This window comes from Tamandua tetradactyla, chromosome 7 (genome assembly GCF_023851605.1).
Source record: "Tamandua tetradactyla isolate mTamTet1 chromosome 7, mTamTet1.pri, whole genome shotgun sequence".
NCBI lineage: Eukaryota > Metazoa > Chordata > Mammalia > Pilosa > Myrmecophagidae > Tamandua > Tamandua tetradactyla.
The window spans coordinates 14,408,192-14,420,393 of NC_135333.1; the positions used below are offsets into that span (position 1 = coordinate 14,408,192).

General features: G+C 38.7%; 1 protein-coding gene, 1 long non-coding RNA gene and 1 pseudogene across 10 annotated transcripts in view; 2 read left to right on the top strand and 1 right to left on the bottom strand.

The window, feature by feature from the left end:
- The window catches only part of CEP170 (centrosomal protein 170), a 187,161-nt gene that overhangs the window by 72,169 nt on the left and 102,790 nt on the right, over positions 1 to 12,202 (bottom strand). The window lies entirely within an intron of this gene.
- LOC143690815 (uncharacterized) overlaps positions 1 to 12,202 on the top strand; it is a 54,652-nt gene that overhangs the window by 21,847 nt on the left and 20,603 nt on the right. The window lies entirely within an intron of this gene.
- Positions 8,369 to 9,449, top strand: LOC143690814 (nuclear transcription factor Y subunit beta pseudogene; annotated as a pseudogene).

Genomic DNA, 12,202 nt, shown 5'->3' on the forward strand with positions numbered 1-12,202 from the left:
TCGTTCAGTTCACTGTAAGGAACTCCCCAAGAGGCCACAGCTCTGGTCTGGGAAAGGGAAGGTAATGTGGCAGGAGGGGAGACCATGGGCATTTGGGCCACTTCATGTAACTTACTTGTGCCTTCAGGGCCTGCTCTGGCTCTATCTTATATATACCATTTCCGTTTTACAACAGAGTGCTGCTGCGCATGCCCAACTTTATGGCTTGGTGGGTCAGACAACACCCAGCTCATGATAAGCAACTCAGGTCTCATGATAACTTGGTGGCCCATGGTTAAGCGTTCAGTCTCTACTAAGGCCCAGTAGCAGGCCAAAAGCTGTTTTTCAAAAGGAGAGTAGTTATCTGCAGCAGATGGTAAGGCTTTGCTCCAAAATCCTAAGGGTCTGCACTATGATACTCCTAAGGGGCCTGTCAATGGCTTCAGACAGCATCTCTATTTGCCACTGACACTTCCAGCACCACTGGATCTGCTGGATCACACGGCCGAAGTGGCAAAGCAGCTTGTACAGCAGTCTGGACCTGTTGCAGAGCCTCCGCTTGTTCAGGTCCCCACTCAAAATTAGCAGCTTTTCTGGTCACTCAATAAATGGGCTGCAGTAGCACACCCAATTGAGGAATATGTTGTCACCAAAATCCAAAGAAACTAACTAGGCGTTGTGCCTCTTTGTTGGTTGTAGGAGAGGCCAGATGCAGCAATTTATCCTTCACCTTAGAAGGGATATTTTGACATGCCCCACACCACTGGACACCTAGAAATTTCACTGAGGTGGAAGGCCCCTGTATTTTTGTTGGATTTATATCCCATCCTCTGACATGCAAATTCCTTACCAGTCAGTCTAGAGTAGTTGCTACTTCTTGATCACTAGGTCCAATCAACATTATATCATCAATATAATGGACCAGCGTGAAGTTTTGTGGGAGGGAGAAATGATCAAGGTCCCTGTGGACAAGTTTATGACATAGGGCTGGAGAGTTGATACACCCTTGAGATAGGAGAGTGAAACTATACTGCTTACCTTGCCAGCTGAAAGCAAACTGTTTCTGGTCATCCTTACTAATAGCTATTTAGAAATAAGCATTTGCCAGATCAATAGCTGCATACCAGGTACCAGGGAATGCAGTGATTTGCTCAAGCAATGATACCACATCTGGAACAGTAGCTGCAATTGGAGTTACCACCTGGTTGACTTACGTTAATCCACTGTCATCCTCCAAGACTGATCTGTTTTCCGCACAGGACAAACAGGAGAGCTGAATGGGGACAGGGTGGGAATCAGCACCCCTGCATCCTTCAAGTCCTTAAGTGTGGCAGTATTCTCTGCAATTCCTCCAGGAATCCGGTATTGCTTCTGATTTAATATTTTGCTAGGTAGGGGCAGTTCCAGTGGCTTCCACTTCACCTTTCCTACCATAATAGCCCTCATTGCAAGAGTTAGAGAGCAAATGTGGGGATTCTGCCAGCTGCTCAGCATGTCCACACCAATTATACATTCTGGAACTGGGGAAATAACTACACAATGGGTCTGGAGGCCCACTGGATAGACCTGAGCTAAATCTCCATTGAGGAAGGCCAATTCCTTCAGTAGGAGGTTGGGTGACCAATTTTTTGAGGCAGGCTGGAGGTGGGGTGGCTATGTCTTCAGGGCAGACTATTACAGGGCTACCTAGAGAAGACTCAGCATGACCTAGGGTTTCAACTTCTCCACCGACATCATTATCAATCCATATGTCACCATCTCATTTTTCAGGGTCCCACTCCTTTCCAATCAATGCCCTCACTTTAATGGCAGACAACCATGCAACATTTAGATTTCAGTTTACGTTGTGAAGTTGATACTCTAACAATAAGATTCTGAGTCTGATTTTCAGAGATCTCAAGTCTACAGATATAGGAAATAAGATTTTCCTTCAGGATACTCATAGAAATTTCTACATGTGTCAGACAGCACTTAAGCTTCTCCTTTGGAACCTTAAGCCCATCCCTTTAACTCATTAATGTATACAGTGTATCTAATAACAACCAGCCAACATCTCTATATCTCTTATTTCCACAAAACTCTGTAAAGGTGTCAAAAACATTATCCCCCAGAGCCTGGCTTCGTACAAGCAAAGCATTCGGAGAATTGAATGGTGATATTTTGACTATCTCTTTTGCCAACTCACTCCATGGATTGGAAGTGTCATTCTGATTATGGGAATCAGAGTCCTTAGTGCCTTTGAGTCCAGTCAGAGTAGAAAACCATTCATAAAAACCCATTTTAAGATTCTGTTTTTTAAGAACCACTCCTGGTACCAAGATGTATTAGTTAGGGTTCTCTAGAGAAACAGAATCAACAGGGAACACTTGCAAATATAAAATTTATAAAAGTGTCTCACGTGACTGTGGGAACGCAGAGTCCAAAATCTGCAGGGTAGGCTGTGAAGCCGAAGACTACGATGGAGGGTCTGGATGAACTCCACAGGAGAGGCTCGCCAGCCAAAGCAGGAAGAGATCCTGTCTCTTCTGAGTCCTCCTTAAAAGGCTTCCAGTGATTAGACTGAGCATCCCTCATTTCAAAAGACACTCCCCTTGGCTGATTACAGATGGAATCATCTGTTGATGCAGCTGATGTGATCATGATCTAATTCTATGAAATGTTCTCATTGCAAAAGACAGGCCAGCACTTGCCCAACCAGACAAACAGGCACCACCACTTGGCCAAGTTGAGAGATGAACCTGACCATGACAGTTATGATATCAATTCTACCTAAATTGATTTATACATTCAATGCAATATCAATTAAAATCCCAACAACTTACTTTGCAGAAACAGAAAAACATATTTATTTGGAAGGGGAGGGTACCCGAATAGTAATCAGATTGAGTGTGCATAAATAGACCCTGTCATGTACAAACAACTGATCTTTGATAAGGCAGCCAAGCCAACTTAACAGGAAAGAGCAGTCTCTTCAACAAATGGTGTTTGGAGAACTGAATATTCATATCCAAAAGAATGAAAGTGGACCCACATTTCACAGCTTACACAAAAAATATGAGAAGAAAATATAGGGAAATATCTTAAGGCTTTCATGATAGGCGGTGGTTTCTTACACCTTACACTCAAAGTGCAAGCAATTTAGAAATAGATGGGCTCCCCTCAAAATTAAATACTTTTGCGCATCAAAGGACTTTGTCAGGGAAGTAAAAATACAGCATATACAACGGGAGACAATATTTGGAAACTACTTATCAGATAGGGGTTTAATATCCAGAATATATAAAGAGATTCTACAACCGAACAACAAAAAGACAAAACAACCCAATTTAAAAATGGGCAAAAGATATGGAAAGACACTTCTCTGAAGAAGAAATACAAAAGACTTAAAAACGTGAAAAGATGCTCAACCTGAATGGCTAGTAGGGGCATACAATTCAAAACCACAATGAGATATCATCTCACAATTATCAAAAAAAAAAAAAAATTACAAGTGCTGGAAAGGATGTGGACAAAGTGGCACACTTATTCACTGCTGGTGGGAATGTGTAATGGTGCAACCACTCTGGAAGGCAGTTTGGTGGTTCATGACTGCCAAGAGATGGAAACAGCCCAAATGTCCATCAAGAGATGTGTGGTTAAATAAACTGTGGTATATACATATGATGGAATATTATGCAGCTGTAAGGCAGAATAAAGTCACGAAGCATGTAAAAACGCGGATGACCCTTGAGGACATCATGCTGAGTGAAATTAATCAGAAACAAAAAGGACAAATACTGTACGGTCTCAATAATATGAATTAACATTAATGAGTGTGCTGGTTTGAAAGGATGTATGTCCCCTAGAAAAGCCATGCTTTAATCTAAATCCCATTTCATAAAGGCAGAATAATTCTTATTCAATACTGTATGTTTGAACCTGTAATTAGATCATCTCCCTGGAGATGTAACCCAATCAAGGGTGGTTGTTAATCTGGATTGGGAGAAATGTGTCTCCACCCATTTGGGTGGGTCTTGATTAGTTTCTGAAGTCCTAGAAAAGAGGAAACATTTTGGAGAATGAGAGATTCAGAGAGAGAAGAGCAGAATGGCATAGCCACAAGAAACAGAGTCTACCAGCCAGCAACCTTTGGAGATAAAGAAAAAAAATACCCCTCGGGGAGCTTCATGAAACAGGAAGCCAGGAGAAGAAGCTAGCAGATGATGCCATGTTTGCCATGTGCCCTTCCAGATGAGAGAGGAACCCTGACCATGTTCACCATGTGCCTTTTCAGATAAGAGAAACTCTGTGTTTGCCATGTACCCTTCCACTTGAGAAAGAAACCCTGAACTTCATCGGCCTTCTTGAACCAAGGTATCTTTCCCTGGGTGCCTTTGATTGGACATTTCTATAGACTTGTTTCAACTGGGACATTTTCTCGGCCTTAGAACTGTAAATTAGCAACTTACTAAATTCCCCCTTTTAAAAGCCATTTCGTTTCTGGTATGTTGCATTCCGGCTGCTAGCAAACTAGAACAATGAGTAAACTGAAAAGTTAATGTTGAGGACAGAGCTTATCAGGTAATAGAAAGAGGGAAGGAAATGGGCATTCGATACTGAAGGAGTACAGAACGTTCAACAGGACTAATTTATAAAGACCCACTGAATGAGTTAAGTGTTAGTATGGTTGAGGGAAGAGGGCTGGGGGCATGTGTGACACCAGAAGGAAAGAGAGAGGATCAAGTATGGGCCAGTATAACTTAGCTATGCTTAAAGTGAACAATGATGGCATTAAACGTATAAATATAAGAACATTTTTGTATGAGGAGAGAACAAACGACAGTCAACATTGCAAGGTGTTGGTATGGGGGAGGATATAATCAGTATATAACAGGGTCTATAGTTAACAGAAACATTGTAATATGCTCCCATTGTATGTAATAAAGGCATTATGCCAAAGCAGGGGATATGGGGGATGGGTATAGGATTTGTTACGGAAGAAATGTAAATGCCCTCATAAAGACTGTGGTGGTGAAGGCATGGTTATGTGATTATACTGGGAACCACTGATTTTTTACTCAGGTTGGATTATATGAAATGAGAATAAAACTGTTTAAAAATGAACAGAGAGTTACAAGTGCTGAAGAAAAGGTGGAAAGAAAGATGTACCCTGGTCATTGTTGGTAGGGAAGAAGAGTGGTATAGCCCTTCTGGAGAGTGGTAGTGGCATCACAGGAGGCCGGGTGTGAGGTTGCTATATGATACTGAATCCTCACTGCTAAGTGTATATTTGGAGGAACTGAGAGTGGGGACAGGACAGGAATGGACATTTGCACACTGGTGTTTATGGCAGCAGGGTTTGAGATGCAATGGATGGAGGTGGCCTAAGGGTAAATTCACTGAGGATTGGAAGGGGATCTGTGGTGTATATATACAAGGTACTATTGAATAGGTGCAAGAAGGAATGAAGTTGTGAGGCATGCAAGGAGGTGAATGAACCTTTGGGACAGACAGTATGTTGAGTGAAACAGCCCAGAAACAAAAGGACAAATATGGTAACACTTCACTAATATGGACTAACTGTTATATGCAAACTCTGAGAATTGAATTCCAGAGCACAGTTTATCAGGTGAAGGTCTATTGTAAAGGTTTCTCGATTCCAAGTTCTTATAACAAGCAGTCTCCTCTACTCTGGAGTTGTAACTGTAATTTCTAGATGTTGAGATGCTGAGCTCTTTGTATATGCGCTGGTCATTCCATTGAACTTTGGGTCTTTGTGTGACACCTGAAACTCAGATAGAGTTCTGCAGTTATGAAAGTCAGCATTACCCCTCACAGCAACTATTAAAAACACTGAAAAGTGATCAGACTTCAATTAGAGGTACAAATGAAGCTGATATGGGTAGGACTATAGTAAATCAAACTAAAGGGTAAAGGATACTGTGTTTTAAAACTTCAACTCCAATGTGAAACCAAAGGAAGGAATGTTTATTTGGTGCAAAATTTATAATTTTGACAGTACAAATCTAATTGTCTGGTATGGTCAACTTATTTGAACACCACAGTTACATGGAATCTTGACTAGGGAGTGAGATCTTGTTGGTTTGTTGCCTTGTTGATGTGATGCCCCGATACATTCCAGAGTAATCAGAACAGAAGATTAAAAAAAAGTATTTGCAAAGTCCCTTTGAGGGACTAGGGAAAGAGGTGGAAATATTAAACTCCCCCACTTGGGGAATTTCTGATGCTCTCGCATTGGGGTCTCCCTACTGATGGGACAGGCCCTTATCTTTGGGCTTGGTCTTATGAAACTTATTCACGCAAAGGAGAAGCTAAGCCTACTTATAATTATGCCTAAGAATCACCCCCAGAGAACCTCTTTTGTTGTTCAGATGTGGTCTCTCTCTCTAAGACAACTCCACAGGTGACTCCCTGCCCTTCCCCTTACATGGGACATTACTCAAAGTGGTGTAAATCTCCCTGGCAACGTGGGATATGACTCCCAGGGATGAGCCTGGCTCTGGCAATATGGGAATGAGAAAGCCTTCTTGACTGAAAGGGGAAAGAAGAAATGGAACAAAGTAAAGTTTCAGTGGCTGAGAGATTTCAAATAGAGTCAAGAGGTCATTCTGGAGCTTATACTTATGTAATATATAGATATTCTTTTTCAGTTTTTTGGTGTATTGGGAGTAGCTAGAGGGAAATACCTGAAACAGTTGAAGTGTAATCCAATAGCCTTGATTCTTGAAGGCAACCGAGTAACTATAGAGCTTCTAAGGTGTGTCAGTGTGACTGTGAAAACCTTGTGACTGACACTCCCTTTATGAAGTGTATGGATAGTTGAGTAAGAAAAATAAAGACAAAAAATTAATGGGGGGTTAGGGGAGGTGTGGGATGTTTTGGGTGGTTTTTGTTTTTAACATGGGCAGGCACTGGCAATCGAACCCAGGTCTCCGGCATGGCAGGCAAGAACTCTGCCACTGAGCCACTGTTGCCTGCCCCTGGGTGTTCTTTTTTATCGTTTTTTTTTTTTTTGGAGTAATTAAAATGTCAAAAAACCCTGACTGTTATGATGAATGTACAACTTTATGATGATCCCCTGAACCACCGCCTATACACTTTGGATGATTATATAGTATGTGAATATATAATATATCTTAATTTAAAAATGCCAAAAAAATACATATGACTTAGCCCCTGTTCTGAACAACCTTAGGTCTAAAATAGGAATTCATAAAAAAAAGGGTCACCTCAAAGAACCATGTAGAACTATGCACTCAAATTTCTATAAGAATCAGAGTGTTTTTAGATTTCAGTTTAAAATTTAAAGTAAACATTCTCAAGATGATAAAGGACTGCAAAAAAACCTAGTCTACAAAAATTTTCACCCTGATTTTTTGCTAGCATATTATCACCAACATCATTATTATTTAAAAGCTTAGACTGTTTAGAAAAAAAGTCCACAATGTTCAATGTTGAAATTGTAGGGTTGGGGAAGTAATGGTATATCAGAATAGAGGGTCAGTTTTTATGGTGGCAAATATCCCATCTATTGAATACTTGCAAATAGAGATCAAAGTTGTATTTGGCAACATCAGATATAAAGGCTTATGGAGACAGAAAGTAGGGACCGATGTGAAAAGGGGTGAGTAAGAATACTTAGGCATATAAATATGATAAAACAAATATGGAGCAAAACATCAACTCAACAGCAATAGTCCTTGATTTGCCAGTTAAAAACAAAATTTAAATCAGATGGAATTCAGAATATATTTTCCCATAGAAAAGGGAAATATGATGCTAAGTTTATTAATCTTTTGTAAAGTTTATTTTGAAATAATTGAAAAATAAAATCGTATTAGTATTTCAATCATATCAGAATTTCCAAGTTTTAACCTCATGACCAGAAATACCTTTCTTCAAATAAGCAGCAGTGATTCTCTTGGCCTATGAAAATCAGCTGACACACAGTCACTTTGACAACTCTGCAGATTTAAAATTAGGCCTAAGTCACCCCCAGAGAGTTGTTTTTGTTGCTCAGATTGGCCTCTCTCTCTCCACACCGACACGAAAAGCGAACGTACTGCCCTCCCCCCTCTTTGACTCCTAGGGGTGTAAATTTCTCTGGTAATGTGGGACAGAAATCCTGAGATGAGCCGGGACTCGGTATCAAGGGACTGAGGAAAGCTTCTCGACAACAAGGGGGAAGAGAGAAATGAGACAAAATAAAGCGTCAGTGGCGGAGAGATTTCAAACAAAGTCAAGAGGTTATCCTGACACATTATATAGATATCTCCTTTTTAGTTTATGGTATATTAGAGTGGCTAGAGGGAAGTACCTGAAACTGTAGAACTATGTACCAGTAGCCATGTTTCTTGAAGACAACTGTATAATGATATAGGTTTTATAATGTTAAAATGGCAAAAATCATTTTACAGATATTTCATCATAAAAGCTTTTTAAAAAATGATCTAAAAACTAGTTTTAGCCCTTGCAGTCATTTTTTCCAACCAAACAGCTGAATGGAGACAGGACCCAACCAGGGTTGCACTGGAGGCTGCCAATGAGCAGAGAATAGACATCTTCTTAGAAAGGTGCTCCTAAGCACCCTTCGCAGCACATGCTGACAGTGTCTCAGGATAATGGATGGTAACAGTTCTACAACAGATGCTTTTCAACTAGGAATTTTTGTAGACTATACTGGAGGAAGTCATTATGTTATATAGCCTCATGATGATACTGAGGACAGCATGAATGATCACGAGGACACAAATGGCTCAAAAAAAAGCTTCAGAGAACAACAAACATAATCTTTCTGCTGCAAATGTGGCAAGAATAATGGAAAATGCCATACCTCAAACAGGAAAGATTGTAAAAGATGCCAAAGAAAGTATTCAAAAATGCGTTAGTTCATCTGCTTTATAATGTAAAGCAAGTGAAAGATGTCATCAAGAGAAATGGAAGACAATCAATACAGAGGATACCACATTAGGTTTTGACAGTTAAGTAGAACCTCTGAAATTACACCTTCAGAAATTCAGAGAGGCGATGAAGGGGGAGAAAGGAATTGGTGGAACGTTCACAGCTATAGATGGACTAAGTGAAGAGCTAACAGAGGAAGCCATTTATTAACCAGTTACTATCTGGCTTAATAACTGCAGATGGTCAACAACAAAATATTATGGTTTATACAATATCGTATCAACAGATTTCTGGTGTTCAACAAATTCTATTTTCATGATCTGAAAAAAGGTGGAATAGGGAATGTAGAGAATCAGAAGAGGTTATATGATTCCGGACAGAGATACTAGGAGAAAATAACTGGTTGGAAAAATGTCTCTTCGTATATTAAATAGCTGTAATGTAGCTTCCTGTGTTTGACTACTTGAGGTGTTAATTCTGACCTGAGACTCTTTTTCATGAATGATTTTTAAAAAAATTGGACTTTAAAAAATACATACGTTTGTTTTGTATGAGAGTTTGTTGCTGTGTACGACTCCTGTATGTGTTGTATATTACAATGTAATACTGTCAGATTTGTAGAGTTTTTTTATTTTCATATTAAATTATGTTACTTTTGTAATTCAAGTAAACAGCTGGGTTAATTCATAATATTTACCCTTTTACCAAAATATAAGGGTAGAGTTCATTTTGAATGCAAGTTACCTTTATTATAAATTTGAGTTTGTCTTGGTTATATGATATGTTGCCTAAAAATTCAACCAGAGTTTCAGCTTTTGATGTATTCATTAAAATTAAAATTCTTTTGTAAAATATTCATAGCTTAAGAAGCACCATTTTTTAAATGTAATTGAAAAATGAAGTGTGGATGCAGAAGCAAATACTGTTTGCCCTATTAAACTCGGTGCCCATCAACAGTGAACAAAAACAAAAACAAAAACAAAAAACTAGTTCTAGCAATTAAAAATGAAAGAAGTTTGTTTCCTGGTGCCTGCCCATACAAAAAAGAAAGAAAGAAAGAAAACTTATATGTGGGGACCTCATTGGATTTAATCAATCTATACATCATTCAAATAAATTAACTAACATATAGCTAACCACATGCAAATACTGACAAGAATGAAAAAGTATGTCACAAATTTTTCTTTCTTATCATTCATTCAAGATATTTACTGAGTGTCTAAAACCTGTCATACAATGCTCTAGGCACACGGAATACAAATATGATTCAAAAAAAATAAGATCATTTTAGTAAGGAGAGACAGAAAATAAACCAGCTAAAGATGAGTTCCATAAAGAAAGTAAAACATTGCCATCTGATAGATCAAACAGGCAGATGCTGCGGTAGGTTACTTTAGTTAGGGTGGTCAGAGATAGCCTCTTTCAAAAGGTGACATTTCAATTATGGACTGAATGATGAAAAGAAGCTAACCTTACAAAAAACACAAAGAAGAGCTTACTAGGCTAAGGGCACAGTAAGTGGAAGGCACCTTAAGCAGGAAAATAAATCTCATTAATTAAGATAATTTCTGGATTGGTAGGAAGAGGAAAAAATTGTTAAATCAAAATCAAACTGCTGTTCTGTTACTGAGGTCCTCTCTTATTGCTCATGGCTCTTATTTGATCTCATACTCCTTTAGTTTCTACAAACAGCTGATTTAATGTTTGAGTGGATTTTAGATAGCCTTCTTCTGTGTTCTATTTGACAATGTCTACTAGATTTCGACTCTTGTTTATCATGGTTTCCTGCACACTGACTTCCTTGCAGTGACCTTAAAGGTTTGGAATATCCCCACATTACAAAGTGCTTATGGCTGGATTCAGGTCCTCTGCACTGACTTTCCTAGGCTGTTTGACTCACTGCTATCAAGTGTTCTTCTTCCTGTGTTTCCAGTCTTTTTATAGTTCTCCTGGTTCTAGATCCTTCTCTATTACCTGCTGTCTATGGAGTTAGCACTGACAGAAACAAGACCCCATGAGGGAAGAGAATTGCTAATAAGAGGCATTTTGTGGGAGATAATGTTAACAAATTGGAATTAAAACTTGGGACAGGAAAGCATCTGGCAGAGTTGGTCTATATGAAGTTTATGGGACAGAGAAAAATCTCCAAAAGGATAGAGCCTTAGGCCCTGTGCTAGGAATGTTTTCCTGTTCATTTAGGTTTTGCTTTCTGTTCTCACTACAAATCTTTCTGATTTAGCTTGAAAGGTTAGGAATAAGTTCTGACAATATCCTTCTTTCCCTCAGCAGTGTCTATTTTGATAGAGCAGTGGGGAGAACAAACTTGTACTTTGATGGGTTCATTTTTTTTTTTTTTTGATGAGTTCTTTAGGGAGGGAGATGTCACAGGTAGGTCAAAGGAGGAGACTGGGGGCAGAGGGAGCTTATTATGGGATATGCTTATCTTTAATCAAGCAGACAAGAGTACCTTTTATTATAGCACTACTCTCCATAAAACTCATAGGCCTTTATCAATATCATTGGGTATTTGTGTTGACATTGTAAGCACTCAAATAAAAAGACATTGTAAAGGTGGGACAAGGTATGAAATAAGTTTATCTATTGGCACAGCAAAAAAATATGAACAAAAATGCGGTAATCCCACAACTTAGGGGTTGGAGAAGTGAATATCACAATACTTTTAAACTTGAACTAGCACAGAAAAACAAGGATGTGGCATTTCAGCTTGGTCATCTCTTTAAAGAGATGGTATTTTAAATGTTTACAACTTCTGAGTTAAGACATAAACATATGTTCTGCTCACTTCTTTAGACCCAGTAATACAATGTATTTTAGGGGAAAATCGATAGAGACATTCAGTGTTTATTTTACTTAATACCTGGGTATCATTTGATATTGTTGTATAACTCTCTTCTTTACTCTTTTGATCTTGAGATACTAATTTATCCTGGTTTTTCCTTACTCCTATTTTTGATAATTTTCAGTTTCATTTATTCATTCTTATTCATTTGTCCATCCTATGGCATTGGTATTGTTAAGAATTTCATTCTTTTTTTCTTTTCTATATACTTTCTCTAGATGATCTCATCTCATTTTTTTATTCAATTATCCCCTATTTTCTAATAATTTCCAAATCTGTATTTTTAGCCCAGACCACTTACCTAAGATCTAGTCTTTTATATCCAAATGACTATGTTAGCAGTTTTCTAATTACTTTCTCTGTTGCTGGCCTATCCAATTTACAATCCCCTCTTCACACTGCTGACAGTGTTTTGATCATCACCAATTTCCCACAACCTTCCAGCAGAAACAAATCTGAAGT